The following is a 26,688-nucleotide window of genomic DNA, read 5'->3' on the forward strand; positions in this document are numbered from 1 at the left end:
TTACACGGGAACTTGGCGAGTTAGTGATCTAGACCCACAAATTCAAGTAATGTTGAACGTATTTGAATATGTATTACATCATTCGGATATCATGGGGTTACCAGTTTATATGGGAACTTGCTGTGTGAAATGACTCTTCCACCCGTAACTCCGGAACCAATGCACAATGGACGTTAGGCATAATGGACGGTTGGCATAATTCACAAAAAATATAAATATAAAAATAATCGCAAGGTTTTCTTTATTGTAGAGATTTCAACCTTATGCTCATTTTGTGGGTTAGGAGCTTTGATGTATAAAATTGCATACCTTCGAGAGACAGCAAAATGAAAAACACGAAGCGAGATATTTATTGCTTGCAAGTGTAGAATTTGTTTTTTTATTTTTTCATGAATGAGCTGAATGCTTTCTACATTTGAGTGAACAGTTTTGATTCAAGCCCATTTCAAGTTTGTTGGATGTATTATCAATACTATTATATCCAAATATTGAACAATAAAGAGTAATAATGAACAGCCATGATGTTATGAAAACTTGCAGTGTTATGGACAGCATCAGCATTAGCATAAGGATGTTACGTTTGTACCGAAACCTTTATTGTTTCGGTATCTCTTCACAGTACACGGAAAAACTCTGCCTCGTATCTGACAGTTTCCGTAGTTTTATCTCTGACGGCCTCAAGAATATATAGTCATTAGACTGAATAATATGGGAGATAATCAATATAGAAGCAACAAATTCATCATTCTTTCTTTCATGAACTATTCTTCAAGATATATATTTTCTTCTTGGACAATTGCACCAATCATGTATGTAAGAACTAATCAAAGTAAATATGCGTTAATCATACCTTAACACAAATGAGATTGATTTTATTATTTTGTTTTATATATTTATTTGAAGCAAGTAAAAGCCTCCCATTCAAAATCTGTCGCCAACAGGCATAAAACCTGCTTATTTTAACAAACAGAATGAATCTATTTTAGTTAGGTGCAATTTAGGCTGTAAATCCGTATGCCAAGCATTCGGTTTGCTTCGTTAATTTGAGCAAAGATTTCTTCAAGTATGTACAGTAGAATAAAATTATGATAGAGTTTGATCAGCTTCTGTTAAATTCTGTTGAGTGATACTTCAATATGGTAATTTATGCCTAACGACCATTATGCCAATCGTCCATTGTGCCTAACGTCCATTATGCCTAACGTACTTATGCCTAATAGAGTACACCCTAAAAATTCAATAACACCTTATGCCGTTCATTTGAAATTAAGTTTGTGGAATTCGGTTCAGCCATCTCTGAGAAAATTGAGTGAGTTCATTTGACACACACATACATACACACATACATACACACACAGAGACATCGATCTCGACGAACTAAATCGAATGGGATATGGCTCTCGACCCTCCGGGCCTCGGTTGAAAAATCGATTGTTGGAGTGATTGCATAGCCTTTCTTTATATGAGAAAGGCAAAAATGGATTAAAATATTTAAAGAGTTGAAAAAAACATTAGAAATTAAATTAGAAAAAAAGTGTGAAACGACGAAAAAGTGCGCATAATGGTAAAAAAGATAAATCTAATATTTTCCACGAAAATCGAAAAAACAAAAAAATAATAAAAAATTCAAGGTAAACGTATAGGAAAATGGTAAACGAAAAATGTACTTTTCAAGTATATTAGATGGAAACAACAAAGAAATAACAGTAACGAACAAAAAGAAAGCTTAAGAAAAATGTGAAAAAATAAAAAAAAATATATTAAATTAACAATGGGAAAAAATAAAACTACCAAAACGGAAAGCTAAAAACTAGAAAACACGGAACAAAATACGAGATAGGTAAATAATGGGACAATAAGACAAATTGGGATGAATTTAAAAAAAATATTTTTAGAAATGCAAAAAATATGAAAAAAGAAAGAAAATAGAAAAAGTGTAAGATAAGAACAAAAAAGTTGGATGGAATAAGATACGAAACGAATTAAATAACAGGATATTCAAATATGAAACAATGTAAAAAATAAAATAAAGAATGTAGAATTTCCTCGCGAAATTGCAAATAAAATGGAATAACAGAGAAATGACTATAAATTAAAGTAAAAGATAAAATAAAAATATGGTAAGAATGGAAATAGACAAAAAAGCAGAATGTTAAAATTTCAGAAATAAAACAAAATCTACAACTTGAAAAAAATAGATCAATGAAATTTTAACAAAATAAAAAAACATGTTAACATAAAAAATCGAAAAAATAGCGAAACATGGATCAAATTTCAAGTAAGGGTGTGGTTGGATTTTACGCAATGCTATACATTCATAATTCTATAAAAATCATGAATTTTCCCGATATATGTGTTGTTGAGTTAGCACACCTTAAAATACATAAATACTAGTAAGAAATACAATAATAAAAAAAATCGTTACGTTCAGGAAGCGAAAGATATTGATGTTCAAAATCTCACGTTTCTCCAGCTACCAAGAGTCTAAACCAGGTTATATATTGAAAGGTCAAATGTATCAAAGTTTTTTCATCATGAGAAATATTATGGCTTTTCGATAAATTTTGACCTATCGAACGTTCATATTCTTCGCAAGTTTTTTATGGATGCGTTTTAAAGTTTTCAATTCTCAATTATTTTCGAGATTACGTATGAATTTGGAGCTCTGATTAACCGGTTTCGGCCAAGCACTCAAATCAAAGGTTGTGGAATTTTCTTCAAACAAAAGATTTTTTCGGGTTAAGAAATTCAGGATTTTAGTGAAGGATTAAATCATAACTGTCGAGATCATTCAGTTGTATTAAACGCAAAGTTCATAAAGTAAGCTTCTATTAATGGTAAACCATTGTGAGTATCAAAGTTATGATTGTTTTTAATGAAAGACCAATAGAGAAACAAATATTCTGAAAAGCGAAAACTCAAATCCGGTTCCAGAAAAAATAATTTTGATTTTCGTCTTCAATAGATCTTCAATCCATAGAAAAATATTAGCGAGATAAGAAAGAAATGTATATTAGCAATGTTATATTTATATTTTTGTCTTTTTCGAATAAGACATATTTTTGTACATCAAACGATTACAATTAAGGACGGCGCCGGTGTGAGTGGTAAGCGTGACCACCACTCATTCCAGTTGGCCTGGGTTCAATTCCAGCCGAGGTCGTTGAGATTTTTCTGAGATGAAAAAATCTGTGGTCACGTCTTCCTTCGGAAGGGAAGTAAAGCCGTTGGTCCCCGGTCCAGGAGGTGATGGATCGATATCTAGTCCAGATAGTCTCTGGCGTCGGTAAAGAAGAAGTAGAATCCAACTTCTTTACTTACTGACACATTCTTCCTCCCGTGATACTTGTGGAGTGCGCAGTAGTATATACGGCCTCTAGCAAAAGCAAGTATCGGACTAACATCCCTTCCCTTTCCTTCCGCGATCTACGTTCGGGCCTGGCCGGCGTCGGTATTTATCAATAAACACTTTAGGATTACCAGGAATTGCACATTGAAAGATGTTTCGCTACTCCCAGACATAATTATTTACTGATTCCCTGTGCAACTTCAGCTAGTGCAGATCAATAACGTAGTAGCAGCCAGGGGTGGTCACACAAGCTCAAGCTCAAGCGCAATCGATTACAGTTAATGACAACTACAGTAAATGTAAGCCCCAAAATGAAAAAAGGACATCGACACAAATTTTAATTATTTAGCAAATAAGTTAGAGTTAAATACATTGTCCAATATGGTTGTTCCATTAGTTGACAAAAAAGTTTCGGCATCATCTCCTTTCTGAATATGATTTTTTATGGATTTTATAACAATGAACGACAAACCATGGATATTTATTTAAATTTTTAAAGTTTTGATGACCCATTTGATCAATTAAGCTCTCAAATAAAGATAGGGTTACCGCCTCTAGTGCTACTTTGTCAACGAGAATTATACTGGCCAGGGCATAGATTTCAAGAGACACATGGATACGCGCTGAAATCAATTAGAATTTCAAATTAAAATAATTATTAGACGGAATGTGTCAGCGCTTCCAGTGCCTTTTATTGTATAAAAGCTTAAAAACATATAAATATGTTCTGCTTTATTTCTTACGTGGCTCGTAGCACTAGGAGGAAAAATATCATATTTTCTTCACATTCACCTTAGAGTGTAATGTTTTGGTAAAGCACACAACTTTTCTGTGACGTTCACATTTAGGTGCATTTTTTGTAATTTGTGAACAGTTTTGTTGATTTAGTTGGGCCCTCCTTATCGATTAGGGCCTGCAACCCGAGGATGATGCTTATGATGACTGTGCTGGACGATTCTTGGTAAAGAAAAGGGCAACGCAAAATTGCAAAATAATTCACTGCATTCTTCCGGACGAAATCCGAATTACTTGAACGAAGACCCGGAATTTGCATCAAAACGCCAGTGTGGCAACCCTAAACAGAATGTTGAGATTTTTTTTTCTTTCTAATAATAAATTTAGAATTTTTTTCTTTCTAATAAATAATTCATTTTTTATTTCTGATAATTAATTCTAATAATTCAATTAATCAAACCATTTAATTTTTTGAATCCTTACAAGTCGGATCATATTTTTGCTTTTAGAAATTTTGACCTTAGAGTCATTCGATTCATCATTCTGGTTAGAAAATTTTCTATAAAAAAAATCTGTATTCCTATGTGCGGGTTTCGGAATCGATGTGAGCTACGTACATGTACATGTAGCGATGTACCAACTACACTACTCTAATAACAATTGAGGTTTTATGGCAGTTTTATAGCCACCGAAAAAACTTAGATTGCACGTGTAGCATGCTATAAAACATCAATTGTTACTTGGGTATGCTCGCCCGGTTCTGATCTTCTGATTGGGTATAAACATATATTACAGTGGTTTTCAACCTTTTTAGTTCCACGTACCCTTTTTCGAATATTGATCACCATGATGTACCCCTTTGGGAGAATTGTTTACCATCATTACCCTGTCGGAAAAAAAATGATTTTCAATTGTATGAAAACCATAATTTTACAATCAGAGACCTGTTTCTAACCACTTTCAGTAAGCATCTAAATTCTTGACACACTGTAATAAATATAAAAACAAATATCTGACGGGAATGTTTGGATAACAAGTAAAAATTTGTCCCGCATAATTCACCCCTACATTAGTCTAATTTACCCCTGGGGGTGAATTCATCACCCCCGGTTGAAAATCACTGATATATTAAATATGCAGTATTTTAGATTTTTTGCTACTTTAGTTACCTCATACACAATTGAATTTTAAATTACATTCTGAAAAAAGTTTTTGTCGAAAAAGTATTTGTCAAAATATTAGTTTCTGTTAAAAAATTCGGGCCCCCCTGCAGAACTCCGGGCCCAACCCCCACCCCCCTCTCGATGGCCCTGGCAATCAGTGATACCACTTTCTCTGCCGCTTATGTCTCTACCTGGCTGGAATACATTTTTGAAACTTCATCAAAAGTGGTACGCTTGCTAAGTTTTGGTGCACTTTCTCTCGAGGTGCCAAATTAATGTGTAGCTGGATTGTTTAATTTCTCTTATCGTACACTCTCTTTTCGAATTAATTTCTTTCAATTTCGTTTAGTAAGGATGAAACATTAATATCCGCGAAAACCCGTCTGCCCTAAAAGGGTTTCAAACTTATAAATATGGTCTCACACATCTCCGCGAGTATTTTATCGGTAAGCGAATTCCACCGGAGCAAGATGCGTTTCGTAGTACTGGCATACCTTGCCGTTATAACTGTTCCAAAATTCTGTCCGTATAAGTCCGAGGCTCAAATGACGGGTAACCTCTTTCCCTCCAGTGAGTTTGTTTGGGGAACCTACCTTAATACTTATGCTACCTGCTACTCCAATACGGTTAATCGGAATGCCTTCAGTATTGTTCCCGTAACGCAGACATTCTCTTTCACACCAACGGTAAGTCTGTTGATAAAAGTAGAAAATTTATGTGTTATAACTACTCTTTTTCTCGTTTCAGGCTGCCCAAATGACTGTACGCTATATCAGAGTGTGGGCTGACAATTATTGGCCATTCTATGCTACGATTACTTCCGGAGGAGTCGGGACGGCCAATCCAACTGTGACAGCTGTGCTGGTTTCTTCCCTCCACGGGGGATTTTTATACGCTAATATTCAGGTCTTGTGTGGTTAAGGTTTCAATAAATGATACACGTACTACCATGGGAGTTTTTGAAATGTTCTGTGAAAAATTTAAAAAGAAATCATAAATATCGTTCTGTTCAGCAATTGATCAAGATTGATCCAATTATGTTTAAAATCGTGACGGACCTGTATAGGGTAAATGCATTATTTTTTGCCCCACACAAATATTAGTTTAGAAAAGCACATTCAATTTTAGATATAATAGTTTCAATAACAATTTTTATTGCATTATTCAGGTAGTAATATGCTGAATCAAAATGTGTATTGATGTTTATTACCCCAAATTTAATCTTCGCACAGTGGTCTCAATTCTAACGGACGCAAATTCAAAGCAAATTTCGAAACACAACTACATTTTCTTAATAAATTTTGGGTTGCTAGATCTTACTTTCGAATTTAAATAGATAACATCCCCCTAATAGTGTGATGTGACCTTTCTTGTTACACTATTCATTCACAATTATTAATACATTTTTTATATCAACATATTTTGGTGTACAAAATAGTACATATTTCTAGGTGCTAGAAAAAAAACATTTATTGTTTTTTATTAAAAATTCTGAAAACCTCAAAGTTTTATTCCTTAACATTTGTGTTTTGATATCGTTTACGGTGAGCATATCTCGAGAACCAATTTCCCCATGTTATTCAGACACATATTAAATTACTGCAAGGCAGCTACATACACCCGAAACGAATCTTCGGGAGCGTAAATGCATCTGCTTTTTTAGCTCTCGAACGGTGAGCGTAATGCTCCCAAATGATTCATTAGTGTTCAACCAACCTCATAGTTTGCTACACAGCGGCAGAGATAACTTGAATAATGCATACCAATATCTCCACGCTGTCCCGCTGGTTAGAGCAGCGTCTGCCATCTTTGTTCAACGCATTGCGTCAAGTGGTAGCGCAAAAATAGGGGCGCTCGATTAGAGTTTTCGTTGCGTTCAAACACGACAATTTCACCATTTTCAGCGTATATGTGTTGCTATTTTGGTTCCTAAAAACGAAGCAAAGCTGTTCATGCCAATTTGTATGCATTCCATTGATTGTAGGTCGAGTAATTAATAAATTAGTGAGGCACCCTCCTTAGTATGATGAGAATGGGTATTTTACCCAACATACAAACGGAATAATAATAACAATAGGAAAATGGTACAAAGCAAAATACGTCAATGACGATGCTGAAAAGCCGGTGGCAGGAGGTAAGCGAAATTATCGCACTCATGATTAGTGTGAAGCTTATATATCTAGCCAAACATTTTAAAAGGGCCTAAATGCAAAATGTGAACAAATCATTCATTTTGTTCATGTTTTCTATTAAAAACTATATACTCGAACACGTACATAACAAAACAATTTATTATAAAGAATTTTGATAACGGTTTTATCGGTGTCCGGCCATTGGGTCGCAGGTCATTAGGCCGAAGATTATTCGGTCGAATGGACACTGGGCTATATGGACGTTAGGTCTAATGGGCATTAGGCCAAATGGACAGTAGGTCGAATACACTTTATGTCGAATGGCAAGAAGTCAGCCCAGGCCGAAGGCCAATAAGCCGAATGTTTAACTGTGAGGGGGAAAAACAAGTCGTAGCGCATCCTATTGAGTTTTCAGGGATTCTCGGCCATTGTTCACTTTGCATACTTCTCAATTATTTGCTCATATCCTTATTTTTATCATGAGTTGTTCCTTCGAATTATAATAATGTAAAAATTCTATCCAACCTACCCTATTTCGATCGTTGGTTTCCTTCAGTGGAAACGTTTTTGTTCTTCGGTCGAAACGTCCTGATACTATAAAAAAGTAGTGTTCAATATTATTTATTGGCTGAAAAACCGAATATACCCTTCTATATGTACACATACTGCACCATCAGTTTTTACACTGCTTTTGTTCTTGCGGCAAAGTCAGTGTAATGCGGCCTTGCCGCATGACCGAAAGCAAGGATCCGATGTAGCGCAAAGCCTCTGAGGGTCCCATCGTCAGAAGCGGCGGCCCCTCGCAAGGAAACCTGCGATCCACCCGTTTGCCTGGATTACTCAAACATAGGGGCTATAAATTAGTTTAAGTACGACGGAACGGTAGCAGTATTGGTCAGCACACGACTCGAAGCAATGTGGCGTAACCACATTTGGCGACATCTTTATTTATTTATTCCATTACGCCAGCAACACAAATCCATCAGAGGATCTCCTAGATTCGGCGGAAAATCAAGCAATATTTGAAATTTTTTTGTGGAAAAATGAAAGGGCATGCGACCTTCTGCTTTTGATCTTTTATTCGCTATTTTATTGCTTGATTTTTCGCCGAATCCAGGATAAGGTCATCTTTAAGAATAATAAACTAATTTCTTTTGGTTTGCTCACCGCTTAAATATAAACATATATTAATGGTGAAAAAACTATTTGCTTTATTTAAATATACAGCGAAAAAGATGACGAAAGTATGCTGAACATATCGTCTTAAAATTAAGAAAATCGCAAAAATGCACTCTTCATTTGAAATTAACCAGTGGGTTGGACAGGTTTGGGGTTTAACCTTCCCGCCCCCCCAAACCAAAATCAAGTGGATTGAAGAAATTAGATGATGCTGATTGATTTAACTAAATATTGTACAATAATAATTTTGGACGTATATTGTCTTATCACTTCATTGAGAACTTGCTGTTTTAGGCATCGTGAGGACTTTTGTAAAACTGCGGCAATTGGATCTTGTAACTGATTTCTTAGCTGAGGTCCCATAGTTGTCAAATTAGCATGAGCTCTTTTTTGCAGAGATGTTCCGAAATATGGATTAGGACCAATGCTTCGAATGAGAAGCGGAGATTGGTTAGGTTGATTGTCTAATAACATATACATGCACACCGACAAACTTGCATACACTTCAATATTTGCTGCAAATTAATTTTTTTTGACAATGCGTAGAGTTGAGACAAAAACTCAATATTATTAACAACGATAATAATATTTTGAAAAGTAGAAGGAACATGATGAACAATTACGTTCTTCGTTTGTCTCTAGCAGGTCAGGATCGGTTATTATGAGCATATGAATTTTGTTCTATTACCACTTATATAAATAGCTTCTAAGTAGGATTGAAAATTAAAAACATTTGAAAATATTTCAAGTTAGTGGCTATTAATGGTGTATATTTCAGTGCTGAATTGAATGGTGTAATCTTAGTGAAGAAAAGTAAAATTAATGCTCGAAAACGGTCACGAACACATTATTTCGAAACTGCCACTTTGCATGTTTAGAATCTTTGAACAATATTAGAATATAAGCCAGCACCTCTTCAAATGAAATAACTTTAGCGGTTAATCCTCCTAGAAATAACATTATAGTTATTCTTCAAACAAATTGAGTTCCAGATTTAATATCTCCAGCAAAGTTTTCGAAAATGCAACTAACCGTAGTTGGTAAGCTGATTGCCTTGTATGCAGCTCACCTAGATTTGATTTCTAAACCGCACACATAAGGTTAGAAATTTTTCTAACATGAAAAAAGAGCCGAAAGACCCTATGGTTACAGTATCTACAAGCAAAGTGAAAAAAAACTTTGTTGAAGACATTCCTTAACTGATTTTGTCGAAGACATGAATACTCTGTGTATTCAGGATATCGCAATATAATAGACAATATGTGAAAGAAAATCTTTGAAACTAATTATTCTGATACTACTGCAATTGATAATTCTCTTCTGTGTATAAATAATGAAATTCACATTCTATTCGAGGTAGTCTCTGTAGCTTACAATAAAGATTCTTTAAGAAAATTGCTTAAATATCGTTTTTTCATCTCGATATATGTAGCCTTCATATTTTCAACAAAGTTGTTTAAAATGACTTTGTTTAAAATAACTTTGCTGAAGACACCAAATCTCTTACTATTTTCGAAGTGTAACTTCTCAATAATTGCTAAATTTATTCGCCAATATTATTACTTTAAAAGATGGGCATTTTTATGTTGGAAAGCTTCTTCGAGGATGTTTCGAAATTATCTGATCTTGACCGTTAGAAAAGTTTTTGAAGATTTATTCCACTTCAAAAGTGAACTTTGCATTTGCATTCTTTGACTTCATTGACATATTATAAAATAAATTGTAAAAGACATCTGTGTGACGAATTTTGTATCTGAACTTTCACTATTTTATCAAACTTACATTAAATTTACGCATTTTCGAAAAAATCAACGATTTTCATCAAAGACCAGCACGCCGTATACGCTACTGAAACTGACCATTGTTTTAAGACTTATGTTCAGGTTCTATTCTATTTGGTTCAATAGGCTCATCGGACATTCGGTCTAATGACAATTCTGCCTAATGACCATTCGGCCTTATTTCCTTCGGCGGAACGACCTTCGGCCAAACGGCCTTCGGTCTAATGACCAAGCATCGGTTTTATCACAAAGTATAAAAGGGCCTAGTGGTTTTAATTATTATACTGATTATTAAAGGGCTCAACTGGTTACAAAACATCCTAACTGATTTAAAAGGACCTAACTAGCACTAAATTTTCTCAATGTTAACCTTTAGCAGGTAGGCCCTTTTCAAATGTTTGGCTAGATATGCCATTTTTCGACTCAACGAGTGCATATCGTCATAGCACGCATAGTAAAGAGGTTACTTTAGCGAATAGTGGCTCTAATCAAGGAATCTAGAAGAAGGTCTAGGCTAGGCTAGAAGTTTCAGGTCATCAGTTAACAGGTGTGCAAGGTGGGGAGAATGTAAGGTGTAAAAGAAATCTGCATGAGCTTCGCAAGCAGTAAATTGATACGAATCTAAAAACTAACGAAGCCTCTTTGTAGTGCGCGCCATCGATTTTTTTTCGAGAGCATCGCGCTCTCCATAAACCATGCGCGAATAACTCCATGTTCAACAAGGATTGCTTTCGGGAATGAGATTGTAGGTGCAAAAACAGAAAATGGGAGCGTGCTGCTTTGGATAGAGCGTCAAATTATGTAAGCGGTCGATTCATTTTGCCGTAGTCCATATACACGCCGTCCATTTCAGCGGAGTGTGCCTAGCTACGTAGAACCAGCTTTCTGTATCGGTCTTACTCTTAAATGATATTGATACAATGTTCCTGATATGAAGGAATTTGATGAAGAACATTTTGGAAAGATTGATTTACACAAATGAAAAGCGTACACCAAGCAAGACAATCACGCTCTCATAACAACGAAAATCCGAATACAACACCAAAAGAAATAAGACAACAGCAGCGACAAAAGCATGGACGAATGCCACATCTCTTAAAGAAAAGCGGCGTGATTGAGCGATGCTTCTTCTAAGAGAAATTAGACTTCGACGTGTTCTCATAAAGCAGCGTGCACAGAATCAAACAAACTGAAACAAATTTTTAAAATGATGGCCTAAGTTTTTATTCGAAAAATTAATAGAACAGCTACCTAATCTATTATGATAACTAAAGACGCACAGGAATACTATACCGAGAAATATGTTGCCAAAGTTCGATTTTTCTGTAATATAACAGCTTTTACTATATAAAAAATCTATAAATCTAAATCTTTTTGGCACAAAAAAGTTTCTATTTGAAGATTATAAATTGGACAACTTCTGGATGTTCATAAGCTAAATTTTGATACTGTTTTGAATTGAATAAAATAACGATTTACCAAAGATCTTCTGGTCCCTAAATTAAATTGGGTGTCCTCAAATAATGTTACAATTCAAAATATTTGCAGCATTGTAATTATACAGCATTATACACGAAACATACCTTAGACTTCAATTTTTTTCTGCCATTCAAGATTGTTTAGATTTTAATAATTGCTCTTTGATGATTATACTAACAAGATGTTAGCCATTTCTGTGCTACATTGCTAAACTGATTCGCTCCAGATTTAATACAAAAGTCATGTACGGGATATACATTTTCTTAAAAGTTTCAATTCAGATGCCATATCGACGAGGTTTGAAAATACGAATAAAAGATTCTCAGAGTCGAATTGACCTTCAGAAATATTCGTGGAGTAAAACCTAAAATTCAAAATATGATGGGAAAATATGGCTAAAGTAAAAAATATGGCAAATGTCTGGATTGCCCGGATATTTGTTATGAAAAATCTGGAACACTGGCAATGCTGGAGGTACGCAACGCAGTGCTTTATTCGCTGTTCAACAGACGACTGAGCTTGTCCGACCAAACGACCATCAAACACCATGCTTTTCCTTGTTCTGCGCTTATTTCTAGCACACATTTTATGTACCTACAATATCAGATTCTTTTTCACAGATGACAAATTTTTAGCAGTTTTGTGAAAATTTCACATATTTTTTGTAAATATTCCGATCTTTCACAGAGTTTTTAGAAATTTTGCCCAGATTTTCATAGATATTTTACTGTTTTAGGCATCATATCTCAAGCAACACGGTATGTTGATAAGCTGTTTTTGCAACACCAATGTCAAACATTAATTTGTGAAAATATTCGTTGCAGCAAGCGTTATTCAACTGTTATGCAATTAAAAAAGCGCAAGAAGTGGAGCTTATATGCAACATGTTCATTTGTTACGAATGATGTACCAAGAATCATATTAACAACAGAGATTGTTGCAGTAATGCTAGCGATCGTTTTGAAAACAACTTTCTCGAAATAAAATGAAATGTTTCATGAAATTATTATACAAACAAAGCATAAATATTATGTCCACATTCGAATATGACAATATTATTAATGTGGGTGAAAATGTATAACCAATAAAAATGAATCGAGTAATTTGCGAAAATACTTTGATATTTTTAAATGGCCTTAAAACATTGTTGATATACACTCAATAAATTTTATACTTATTGTGTGAATTATTTATCGTACGTAGGGTTCGTCGCGGTGCGGATGTGGGCGGTAAATGGATAGTCCGCACCGCAACCGTAAAAAAATGATAAAACCGCATCGCTTACCGCAACCGCATTGCATTTACCGCACCGCACCGCGCGGTAATGCGGTAAAAATCATGTATTTTTAAAAATTATTCATTTATTTTGTATAACCATATATAATAAAATGTTATTTTTATTTACACCAAAATTACCTTCACGGACTCCTCAGAATGTAACTTTTATGAAAAAATTCAACTTTGAAAGTTTTATTAAGGGTTGGGGGGGGGGGGGGGTGGTAAGTGTTTTGGCGCAAAAAAACACTTTTTTGCTATTTTTTTAAACTTTGCGTGAAGCGAATTGATAAAAACTTTTGTACATTTATAGTATATCATTTCAATAACATGCTGTAATACATGCAATCGACAAACGACTCGGTGACGAAGCTTTTTGTAGAACGTCTCTGGAAAAACATGGTTTGCGGTGGTTCCTGCCATTCAAAAACTACTTAAGCGATTTCATTCAAACTTTGCAAACACATTCTATGTAAAAAATACCTAACCCCTACGCTAAGTTTTCAAGATAATTTTTCAATTAAGGTAAAAACTGTCCAAACTATGCAAAATTTGGCATCTGGGCTAATCTTGACACTTTTCACAATATGAGGGGAGGCTTTGAGAAACACAAAAAAATCGCAATGCCCTACACTAACTTTGAAAGCTTTACTTTAAAAAAGTTACAAAATACTCCTAGCTGAAAAATATTAATTTGGTAGAAAACATTCCCAGTTGGACGAACAATGGACGCACGCGAAAAAAAAAAATTCCTCCAAATTCGTTTGGTTTGATTATGATAATTACATTCTGTGAGTTTTTATTTAATCTAAGTATTATTAGTTCATCTTTAAGTTCTCCAAATTTATCAAAATTCACAGTTGAGAAAATGTCATCGAAAACGATTCATAATTCCACGAATCCCAAGAGAAATCGAGAGAAATGATGCATTTTTAATTGGATATGACAGCACAATTCAATTGTTTTTCAATGATTGGATTGTGCGTTTTATGTATTTGAAAAGGCTCGTTTGTAAATTTTTAGTTTGAAGTGTTAAATAAATAGTTTTCAAAATATGTCGTAAAAATAATGGTGCCAAATTATATTGGACACAGCTTATAGATTTTATTTCTTAGTAATAGTATATTTTGTCATATTAGAATAACCAAAATGTAAAAAATCAAGTTGCGAAAGGTCGAATACAAATTATATTCGAATTTCTTCTCAAATCATTGTCAAGTCTATGGAAATTAGAGCAATTAAATGTTTATTATGTTTCTCTATTGTAGGGTAATAAGTAAAACTCGAACGTTCTGACAGAAGAATTTTCCTAATAATGACATTGCTAAGCATTTGTTCTTAGAATCGTATCCCTAGTTTTAGTGAAATTTTTCATAAATATTTTTCCCCCTTTTGTGTACCAAACTATATTGTTAGTTTTAAGATAACTGTAAATATTTCCTAAAAATCTATTAATATTGAATTCCTGTTTTTAAAATTTTTCATAAAAATAAATCTTTTGCCCCCTCTCTTGTATATAGAATCTTATTTCTAGTCTTAAGATAGCTGTAAATTTTTTCTCTTTTATAAAAAAAATATTTCAACATTGTAACCACCTAGTTTTAAAATATCCAAAATGTAAAAACAAAAGAATTTGGCACCGCCAAGCTAACGCATTTGTGCCTATCAAATAAACGAAATGAATAAAAAAAAGCATTCGTTCAGAAAATAAATCTAGTTGCGTCCTTCACAAATGGTAAAAGTCATAGTTTTAATTCACTTTTTAATGCAGACTGCAGACAATTATTTTTTGAAGCGCGGTTGCGGTAATACCGCGCGGTAAAAGCTTATTTCCCGCACCGTATCCGCGGGAAAAAATGTCTCACCGCACCGCAGTTTTTGCGGTGCGGGTGCGGTAAATACCGCGCTGTTGCGGTAATTACCGCAACCGCGACGAACCCTAATCGTACGCAAAGCAGTTTCTTCAAATTTGCTTCTTTCTAGAGTAATCAAAAATTTGAACATAATAATGATGAAAATTTTGGGCTCTGATCATAAAATCTAAACATATTAACTGTTCGTCAGCAACTTTTATCGAAAAACAATTCATTCTATCAATGAATATGGCGGTTGTTTTTATTTCTACTATGTTACAAACTCAAATTGAGTAAAAGTTTTATAAGTGTATCCGAAATAAAGTTTTGTGACAAGTTGAATAATAATGTCATATCTAGTTTTCGCGATGATGCTTACAACAACATTGTTTTAGCTGTGCAGTAGAGTCACAAAGACGTTGCAAAAAATACCCATAATATGTGTCAAATTAGATTGTTTCAGAAAACATTAGCAATACAAATAAATAACTAAGATCTAACGTGCAGCAGCTGTGTTTCACACATGCAAGAGTCGTGTTTTTTGCAATTCTGTTGTCATTGTAATGCAACAAATAACTTTTGTTGATTTTCTTGAACATGTTGCAAGTGCTACTTGGAGATGGTAAAAAGATTGTTTTGACTGAAACACAGATTTTAATGTGATCTGTAATTTTCTTGCGCAAAGACGGCTTTCCATATTAACAAATTTACGCGAATCGATGGAAAGCGCAACAAAGTTTAATTAATTACGTTCATTGGATTCGTTGATCCCACGTGATTCATTTCGGCTCAGTCTATCCTACTTTTATTCTGGTAATACAAACTATAAAGCCAATTTATGACTATAAGATTCTCTTATACACTGAAACGTAAAAATCCGTTGCGGAAAAATGCATCTGAGTCCATAGATAAAATTATTTTCGATTCTTTTATACTTATTGCTTTGATATATGATTAAGAACACTTCATTCGCTGCATTTATATGTGTTCTGTAGGAAAGCGACAGTAATGGCAAAATAAAACTAGGAAGGTTGTTTTATTACATGAAATATGACTATATTGTCTACAATATGATTTTCAGCTTTAATGTGATTCTCAGTTTTCTGTCTTCTTTCTCGAGATCTTCTCAAATAAGTTAAATCGTTAAACTAGCTGATAAGTAAGAAGGTTTGGATCAATATGTAACATTCGATGTTGATTGGATATACTTAAACTATATGAAAGAAATATATTTTATTTATTACTAGCTAACACATACAAGCTAGAACTTTTTTTTGGAAAACCTGTGTAAACAGTCGAATTGAAATACGTTACAAATCACCGTTGTACACAATTTCGCATACGTGAATAACCATCGTATCCATGCTTGCACGCAAGGTCCGTATAGCGATTGCTGAAAGTCTGCTAACCGAACGTAGCGCCGACCAGCGGCAAGTATCTACTTGCTGCTATCATTTGAAAACGACAGTTATTTTTCTTACACTTTACTTGTATGTCAGTTATCAGTGCTAATACCCATCGCGCGTTGCTGCGACTTTCAAAGAAATAGGAGGAAACAAAATTCGTTCTGAAGCGCCATCTGGCGGGCAGATAATTCCCAACCAATAGCACACAAACACGCTCCATAACAAATGCCTACTATGTATAATTTTTACGGCAATCGGTTAAACCGTTTGGGAGTCCATAAATCATATACATACAAACATTGACACATTTCATAGAAATTTTACGGGTTCCATGTTACTTCTGCATACTTTAGAAAGGTTATGTCAAGGGTTCTGTGTTACTCAGAGTAGTTCTGCAAACTCCAGCAAAGTATTCCAAAGTTTAAGTAAACCAGAAATGCATCATGAAATTCTACCTGGTATGAAAAGAATCTTACGAGCTTTAGGGACGTCCTACAAGTATCTTGAAAGTCTTATAAATTTTTGGGAGCTTGCTAACTTACAAGGAAATCCTTAGAACCACAGACAATTTGTACGATATTCCTATCATTCATAGTTCTTTTTTGTCAAACATTAGAGAATCTAATTTTAAGTATTTAAAAGATTTATTGAAAAAAAATTTCAAGCATCAAGGGGTGTCTTCAAATTTTACAATATTACTTCAAACAAAAAAATTACAACGAACCTCAAGTAAATTTCTGAAAATCACATTTAACTTGACAAGATTTGGAAAGTTTGACCAAAAACTTTTGCATGCTAAATGTACGGTATGTCTCACAAGTATCAGAGGAGTATTACTAACTTCGAAGTAACCGGTACAATTCGAAGAAATTTTTCTGAAGACCCAAAATGATTTTAGTAACTTTTAAGGTATATTATCTAGAGCAATGATAACACGATTTTTGATAATTGATTTTTAAATATTATGCAAATAAAATGTGAGTGCGGAATTAATTACATTCTAGGAGATACTAAGTTTTGAATGGAATGGGTGAGATTCTGATCAAGTACGCCTAGCGAATTTGATGGAGACTCATATGACTTACAGATCTGGACAAATGAAGCTAAACGAACCTTTTTTTCCTCTATACTTCTTTTGTGAAACTTGTGCGAACAATTAAAGGAAGTATTCAACATATTGGCGTGGTTCAAGGATTAAGGTATGACAGGGAACTGTGCTTTATATATCTTTAAGCTCAAATGTTGTCATAAAATATATTTAAAATTTATTCGCCTTTGCAAATATATTTAAATATACGTTTTGCGACCAAAAAAATAAAGGAATATAAAAACAATATGTAATCCTGTTCGGAGAAGAATTGTTAATGGCATCGCGCTCGCAGAAATGCTACCAAATTCAAAGAATTTATCAATAACTCTCGAATATCCTATAATATTCAGAGGCATTTTATTCCTTTCGGTTTTTTATTACAAATTCAGAATATTTTATGCGAAATTCAGAAAAATCGTCAGGAACTGAATAAGTCCGCGGAAATGCTTTTACGTGCCATTTTCAATCATTCTGGATGTAGCAAACCGTTCTTCTAAAACCAAGTACACAGTGATTGAACAGTTTATCACTAATATGGGGATTAATTTAGTGATAAATTATATTTTTGTAAGTTTTCATTCAATATTAAACATAGAAAGTAATATTTTGAAATTTATTTTTGTGATTCGAGAGTACGTACGTTTCGATAGTACGTACACTAAACGAAGCGAAGGTGTACGTACTATCGAGGTATACCCGTAGTGTAGTCTTCCGTCTACAGTTCGTGCAACCCCGTAGGGCTGTCCCTTGTAGTTTTTCAAGTATGACATACCTTGCGTATCTGGAAGGATTTTTTGTGTGAAATTTTTGGGCACAACAGTCGGAATAATATATGTGAACGCACGGAAATATTTCCCTTCTTCTGTACACTAAACTTACAAGTTGGATCAGAAATCCTACACAAGTTCAATTCATCAGTTTGTATATAAATATCCAAATATGTGCCAAGTCAGCGATTTTCCGCTAGTATTCAACAGATGTCAGCCTAAGCCAATTATCCTTTTATTGACGCCTGCCGGCTATGCTAGACACAAACCGAACCGGTTGGCCTTTTCTATCCTTCTATAATGTCCTTGTTGCTCGAAATAGAAAAAGGACCGAGCTTTTGCTGCCATAATAGATGGATAGTATTTTTAGGGTGGTAAAATAAATGCCACATTCACACTGCGTACGCTTTATCTGCGTTAGGATTTATTCAACTGATACAAATAATGAAGGTATTTTGACCTTTAGGGGTATGTAGGTTTTTGCACTGCCTGGTGTGGATGATTTTTATGTGTTTACAATTCACTCTTTTCTTTGAAGAAAAAAATATTTTGCGTTATTAGTCAATTTTAAAGTGTCACATAAGATGTTTATTTAGATACCGATAAATACCGTTCAGAATACAATTAATTTAATTTAATTTTAATTTAATTAATCAATTGAGAGCTTATAACTAGATTTTGAGTATGAACATCGTACAATAGAGAAGTTTTGTTGAATTTCCTACAACATTTGTAAATCAGATTATATGGGGTATATGATATAACCATGAAATTCGTAAAAATATTACAGGTCGCAGAAAAACATCACTGAACAAATGTCACAGGGCATTTAACTGTCTTTTAGCAGATACTTCATTTGGTGAACCATTTGTCAGTTTGAATTCTTATTTATATTTGTTTCATTACGTTTGAAAGTCTGAAAAAATGGATGCGTGCTAAAACGAACACTAGAGCAAAGTCTGATACATTCATAATCTGGACAGATAAAACCAGATGATCCTTGGAATTTCTTCGGCGAAAAGTGTAATTTATTATATACGCCTAATTACTCCGACGGCGTTCGGATGAACTCGCAGACTTTCTTTGGAATTCTCGCCATTATCTGCTACACACGGGACCGGTCCACCTCTGCGGTCATTTTTTCAACATCGAGTTATATCCCGTATACAACTGTTTAGAAACGGTCGTGTAACTGCGGCCGGATATTTTCTAGAGCCAGCGAGAACTCTGGCTCATTTTCCGGACGGGATGTGTAGTATCCTAAGTCTTCTTTCTAGTTTTAATTAACTTTCATATTTTTGTTGCCTTCCGAAATCTGTCGAATCCTGAGTTTATATTCCACAATAAGATCGTAGATAAGCCGAAATGATTTATAATCTAAATTGAAGCCCTCATCAGTTCATGATGTAAAAATATCACTGATAGTACACTCAGGTTTTTTTTACGCGGGGGATACGAGCCGCGTAAATGAAAACCGCGTAAATGAAAACCGCGTAAATTTCAAAATCCGCGTAAATGAAAACCGCGTAAATTTCAAAATCCGCGTAAAAAAAAACCGCGTAAAAAAATACCGCGCAAAAAAAAACCGCGTAAAAAAAACTTGAGTGTATTGAAATTTCAGAAAAACTCCTTTGTCTAAAATAAATAACAATTTAGAAGATTATGTAAAAATCTTGCAACCCTTATCATTCAAATTCTTTCAGCAATTTTGAAAGACCTAATATTTAAAATAAATTCGATTTTAAAAATTGCTTTTCTAGATAAAATCGTAAAATTTTATTCTCGGTAGTCGCCCAGAACCACTAGATATATTTTCTCACGGTTCTTCTTCAACGCATCATTAACCGCTCGTAGAGGTTGACTGGCAGCAAGAATGGTGAATAGATAGTTAAAGGGTTGAACTTTCAAGGATTCATATGTTGCACAAAGGCACACGCACGGACGGGTGGAAAGTAATGAACGTACTGAGTTTGTTTTTTTTGCGGATTCTAGCACCAAGTTTGTTAACCCTCTTTCCGTGATGCGGTTGCTTATTTTCTGTCTGCGGTTTGAGAATCAGTTGTATAGCATACATAAGGCAGAGGCGAGTCAAGCTCGGGAAAAAAGTCTAAAATGTTCTAACCCATGACGGGTAATGGAAATTTGATCATACGCCCGATCTTAATATTCTGGCCGTAAAACTGTTATGATGAAGTTCACCCGCGTCTCCAAACCGAATTTCTCAGTTGTGGAGTCAGCCGTTTTATTGAAAAGCTGCAGTGCATGCAACACAATATTAGATACTTCCGAATTGAATCATGAAAAAAAATGTGCAATATCTGAACTTTTGTCAAAGCTGATTATATGCACGCTCAAAACATGGCAAATCTGCTTCTCGAGTTATCGCTATAACTCAGAATGATGTTTAGAGGCTCAATAATAACGCTGTTAATCTTCAATATAGAATTTACATTATTTTTCATCTGCATTTCGAAATATGTAAGAACTCATTTCATAGTTTCTGAGTTTATACAGAAGCTTGTTTACCCCTACATAAGGCCCAGAGTTTGGGGCTTTTAATAAATGTTATATTAATAGAAACATGGTTCTTTCACTTATTTTAGAATATATTTTCATTTATTTCGTAATAAAAACTGTTATGAAAATATACTTCCTACCGTCCATTATAAAACGTCAGTCTTCGTATTTTTGATATATTGCTAACGAGATTGGTGCAAATATAGAGGCAAATCGAGCCTAATCAGAAATTCAGAAAGAAATTATTACCAGATTAACAGTAAATAACCCCTGGATTCTGAGAATAAGCTGAAAAATGAGACCACAGATTACGGACGTTCATTTATTCATCTTATTTTTTCTTTGCAATTTTTACCACTCATACACCAAATTTTCGGATTGAAAAAAGTTGTTTTCACAGATTTGCATCACCAACTTATAGGGTCTAGAGTATTTTTTTCTCCAAAATCGAGCTAATTTTATTGTCCAAAAGGAAATCGCCGATGGATGGATCGTTAGTAACTTGCTGTATGGTAGTAGCACTTGGCCTCTCAAAATGTTTTCGAGAATGCTATTTATTGCATCTAGGGATAGCAGTAAAGTGATAGCGTCTATTTCTTTAAGTAGAATGGTGTTGATTAAGTTATGATGCCCGACCAGTTTGTTGATGGTATCGCTGATTTTTGTTATCCTCTCATTGATGACTTCGTTGACTTTGATTTGTTCGTTCGATTGGTCAATTAGATTGTGGAGTGTACTATTGATGAGGCGTAGATCTTCAGCGTCTGGGTTTCCTGCGAGCAATTTCCAGGCTGTTTCGATAATATCTAATCTTTTGTGTCTATTGCTCTTCACGGGTTTTTAATTGATATAAATTATCTGTAAGATATCTGGATTTTCTAATAATTAAGTCTGACATTGGAAATGATTGATCTATCCTTTTAGAAATACCAGTGAATAGTTTTGCATTTTCTTCCAGGATTGTTAAGTTAATTGGGTGAATGATTTTTACAATACCAGTTTGAATATGACAATTTTGAGATTGTAATAAAAGAATTGGGTCTTGGTACAAATGCTTGTCCTCCGAAGTAAGAATAGCAATATTATTGTATAGTACATTGTTGCAGTTTGGTATTGTGTAATTTTCTAAGCTCCCTACAATCTTGTAGTTTATGCTGTTTGAGTGTCCCTGTAATAAAAATATGATATCATTGATTTATTGTAATGTCTGTTTCTTCAGGCATTTAATTTTACATTTGTGCCTCTTAATATGTTTGTTATTCTTAAATGTTTTATCTGTAATATTTTGTGCCATTGTAGGTTTTGCCCTAGGGTCTAACTTTTTCCTAATATTGGGGATTAAGTATACTTGTTCGTTATCTAAAATTATTGGTGGGTCTTCCCTTTGCCTGTTATGGTTAATTTGGATGTCTTTGGCTTTTTCTAGATGAGCTTTAACTTTTTTAAACAAGTTTTCTGAACCTTCTTGAATTTAGATAGGTTGTACAATGTTGTTATTACTGAATATTACTTCATTTGGCGTAAATTTCGTTCCTGAATGTACTGATGTGTTGTACAGAGAGATTGCTAGTAAGACCAATGCTGTTGTATTGAGATCTGGGAATTTATGTTTATTTGTGTTAATGATCTCAATAATAGTAGAATGTGTTTTTTCTACTTCTCCATTGGATTCTGAACAAGAGGCATAACATAATTCGTAATCTGTTATAATTTGTCTTGTTATGCCGAACGATGTAAAATATCTTTGACGTCGATTAAATTTTCAGTTACCATGAGTATCATTTGGGCATGCTTTGAGAATCATCTTGGTGAGAAAAAAGGCTTTCTCTCATATTTGCGCATATTGCACACTTTAGAAGTCTTTGTTATAATTCCAATTTTAGATGCCATCTTAGGGAAGAAGTAGCATCTTTTTATCTGGTTTTCAACTTCATTGACCCCTCGATGTGCGCGTTCGTGTTCCTTGTTTATAATGGCGTCTTGTATGTATTCGGCAGACTTCCCAAATGAACATCGTACACAATGTTCGCTCCGGTTTGCGCTCATATTAAACCCACACTTCTTGTACGAACTCGAACACACTATTTCGTACCAGAACACGTGCACATGTTTGCCTGCACAACCGAACCCCATGTACGTACACGGTGTGCGTACACATAGGTTCGTGGTACCAGTTTTCTCTTTCTCACTCTCATAATCACTAGCGTTGACTCTTTTTACCATGTGCAAATCGTTTTCGTGTACGCACCGGGTGTACGTACACGGATGTTTGAACTAGCGTTTGTACATCGTTCGCTTGGGTTCAATGTTCGAGGCGAACCTACACATCGAGACGAAGCATGTTTGAGGTTGAACGCGCGCACGAAATTTTGCACACAGGTACAAACTTGTCGATGTGCGTGGGAAGTCTGGTATTCGGTCGTAACGTCTTCTACCTGAACATGCGTCAGTGCGAAGTGTCCGTTTTCATTGATGTTTTTCCTATAAATTTCATGAATAGTTTGGATGATCTCCTCTGGAGCCATTATCGATTTCGGTTTATTACTATGATATTTTTTTAAAAATGTCAGTCAAAATGTTCTTATCAAATGTGTCTCTGCATATGATAGTTCCATTGAAATAACTGCGTATGTTCCTGAAAATAAGTTGGTTCCTGTAGTAGTTGATTGGATGCTCTGTGCAGTGAATGTAATAATCCTGGGATGTGTCGGCTGAGTGGATTGTTTCATTGTCGGAATCATCATTTCGGGGTCCTTCTGATTGGGCCTCGTCGTAATCTGATTCATTTCGCTCGGTTGGTGGCTCGGTTCCACTATTTGGCGTTTCGCTTTCCTGTGAGTCTGAATTTCTTCCTGAAATTGGAGAATCTGTATTATTTATATTGACTTCGCAGCTTTCATCGGTTTTCCTACTCAACGTATCTGCCACCACATTACTTTTATCTTCTTTGTATATTATGGTGTAGTCATAATTTTCGAGTTCCATATGCCAGTTTAAGAGTTTCTGATTCTTGTTACAATTTTGTTATGTATTGGAGTGGTTTGTGGTCGGTAAAAAGTGTAAAATTGTTCCCATGCAAATATGGTTTGAATTTATTAATTCCCCACATGATGGCTAATGTTTCTTTTTCAATGGTACTATAGTTCGTTTTGCATTTGGTGAGTGTCCTGCTGGCGAATGAAATCGGTCTTTCGCATTTGTCCTGGATTTGGGAGTGGACAGCACCAATCGCGTAGCGTCTGTCGTGAGAATAAATGGGAGTTGAAAATCGGGGTATGTGAGCATTTGGTCTGATGATAGGATTTGTTTTAGTTTCTTGAAATTTCCTATTCTAAGCATGTGTGAGAAAGAGAGGCAACACATAACTTTATCTGAGAATATCTTTTTACTGCAAAATCGGATCAATTTGCAGTCTTCGGTAACGTTGATCCTTGCACCTTAAGCTATATATCTGCAGATAAAGGGATGCACAAGATGGTACTGGTATTTTTTTACTGAATTTATTGCTTCTTTTACCTATTTTTCATATATTTTCACATACAAACTTGAAAACTCTTCTGAGTGAACTACAGTTTTCGGAAAAAGCTCTTATTTAACAAATGGTTTGTGAAGCCAGCTTGGGTTCGTTGCGGTTGCGGTAATTACCGCAACCGCGCGGTATTTACCGCACCCGCACCGCAAAATCTGTGGTGCGGTGAGACACTTTTTCCCGCAGATGCGGTGCGGGAATGAGCTCTTACCGCGCGGTTTTACCGCACCCGCACCGGAAAAAAAAATTGATAATGTCTCACGTTTGCATTAAAAAGGTGATTAAAACTAGGACTTTAACAATTTGAGAAAGACGAAACTAGATTTATTTCCTTAGCAAATGCTTAGCAATAACATTGTTAGAAAAAACCCCCTGTCAGAACGTTCGAGTTTTACTTTTCAGCCTACAATAAGGCAACATAAAAAAACTTTGAATTGGCATAAATTCCATTGACTTGCTAATTATTGGAGAAGAAATCGAAGTATAATAAATATTCGACTTATCGCTACTTTATTTCTCACATTTTGGTTATTCTAAATTGATAAACAGACTGCTATTACGAAAGAAAATCTTGCTGTGTCCGAAATAATTTGACGCTATTATTTTTACGACATATTTTGGACACTAGTTAGTTTATACTTCTAAGTAAAACTTCACAAACTAACAATTTCAAACACATAAAATCCAAATAGAGACAAAATTATTAGATCATTTAAAAACAATAAATTTGTGCTCTTAAATCCAATTTAAAAGTGCATCACTCCTCCCGATTCCTGTTGGAAATCGTGGAATTATGAATCGTTTTCGAGATCAATTTTTCAATTTGAATTTTGATTAATTTAAAGGAATTGGAGATAAACTAATTATGCTGGGACTTAAACACAACCCAAAGAATATTTTATCTTCATCAAACCAAACGAATTTGGAGTAATTAGCAGTAAAGGAGACAAATGTATGAAAAGCGTCCAAAATAAGGATGGGTCCAAATGAAGCTTATTATTCTATCATTCATTCATCAACATTGTATTTCTATCTTCTTTGATTGCTGTGTAAATTCAATGTGAATTTTTCTGCAGTCAATTTTATTGGACTCTTTCTCAAAAAGTATGCTACATAACTTTTTTTGCGCACTTCCATTCAAATTTACGATCATTTTTCTACCAAATCAAGTCCTAATATTCTTCAGTTAAGACTACTTTTTAGCTTTTTTGAAGTAAAGTTATTCGAAGTTAGTTTTTTATAGTGTATGGTATTACATTTTTTTGTAATTCTCAAAGTCATATTGTGACAAGTGTGAAAGTTAGCTCAGTTCATGCATTTTTAAAGGGAGCAATCTTAGTATTTGAATGATAATACATCTGTTTCTTGAAAAATACGGAAATCAGATTTTTGGGATATTTTTTCCATGAAACCCCCTATTTTTAATCATACATTTTTTGCAGTTTTTCTAATGTTCAATAATTCTGTACCGGTTGATACCGGACCCCTGATTAGATGTAATGTATAGGGCAATTTTTTTTCGTCAAATATGGCGTCGTTCTTATTGATGAAATATAATATGTTTTTATTTCACTGTATTGGAATATATGCGCTACTATATAGAACCTTAATTTTTTTTTGGTGAAATTCCTTTAAGAATGAAAGGTGGTTTTTACTACGTAAATGCGGAAAACATCCATTTCATTTTCACATGTCAAAAACAATGAAAATATGAAAATTTAAAGAAAAAAATATGCAACTTCTTTTCTTATTACATTTTTATGCCATTTTTTCAATTAACTGAAGAGTTGCTAAAATAGATTTTTTCCTATTACTGCAGTAGAACGTTTTTGAATGTATAATGTTTGCCTTTACGAAATTTTATTAATAGAAAATGCAAAAGTTGATTTTTTCATAAACATTACATTCTGAGGAGTCTCTTAAAGTTAAATTTCGTGTGAATAAGAATAACATTTTATTATGCAATTGAAAAAATGTTCAACACCTTTTTTTAAATATAAAAATTTTACCGCATTTACCGCATTACCGCGCGGTGCGGTGCGGTAAATAAAGTGCGGTTGCGGTAAGCAGTGCGGTTTTATATTTTTTTTGCGGTTGCGGTGCGGACAATCCATTTACCGTCCACATCCGCACCGCGACGAACCCTAAAGCCAACTACCGTTTGATTACACTGATAATATATATTCGTAAATCGCTATGCATTAGTTTCGCACAGATAATTTTCATAAAATATACGAATTTTTCGTACATATAATGAATCGTTTGTAGTTCTATTGAAACACATTTATTTTTTATTGCGAGTTTTTCGTGAAAACCACGAAACAACTTTCGTTGGGTTATTACGAAACAGCTTCGGTCGGCAAACGAATTGTTCGCTGCGAATATCTTTATAATATTTACGAGCACCATTCGTCGAACCGTCAACGTCAACAG

Source organism: Topomyia yanbarensis, chromosome 3, assembly GCF_030247195.1.
Source record: "Topomyia yanbarensis strain Yona2022 chromosome 3, ASM3024719v1, whole genome shotgun sequence".
NCBI lineage: Eukaryota > Metazoa > Arthropoda > Insecta > Diptera > Culicidae > Topomyia > Topomyia yanbarensis.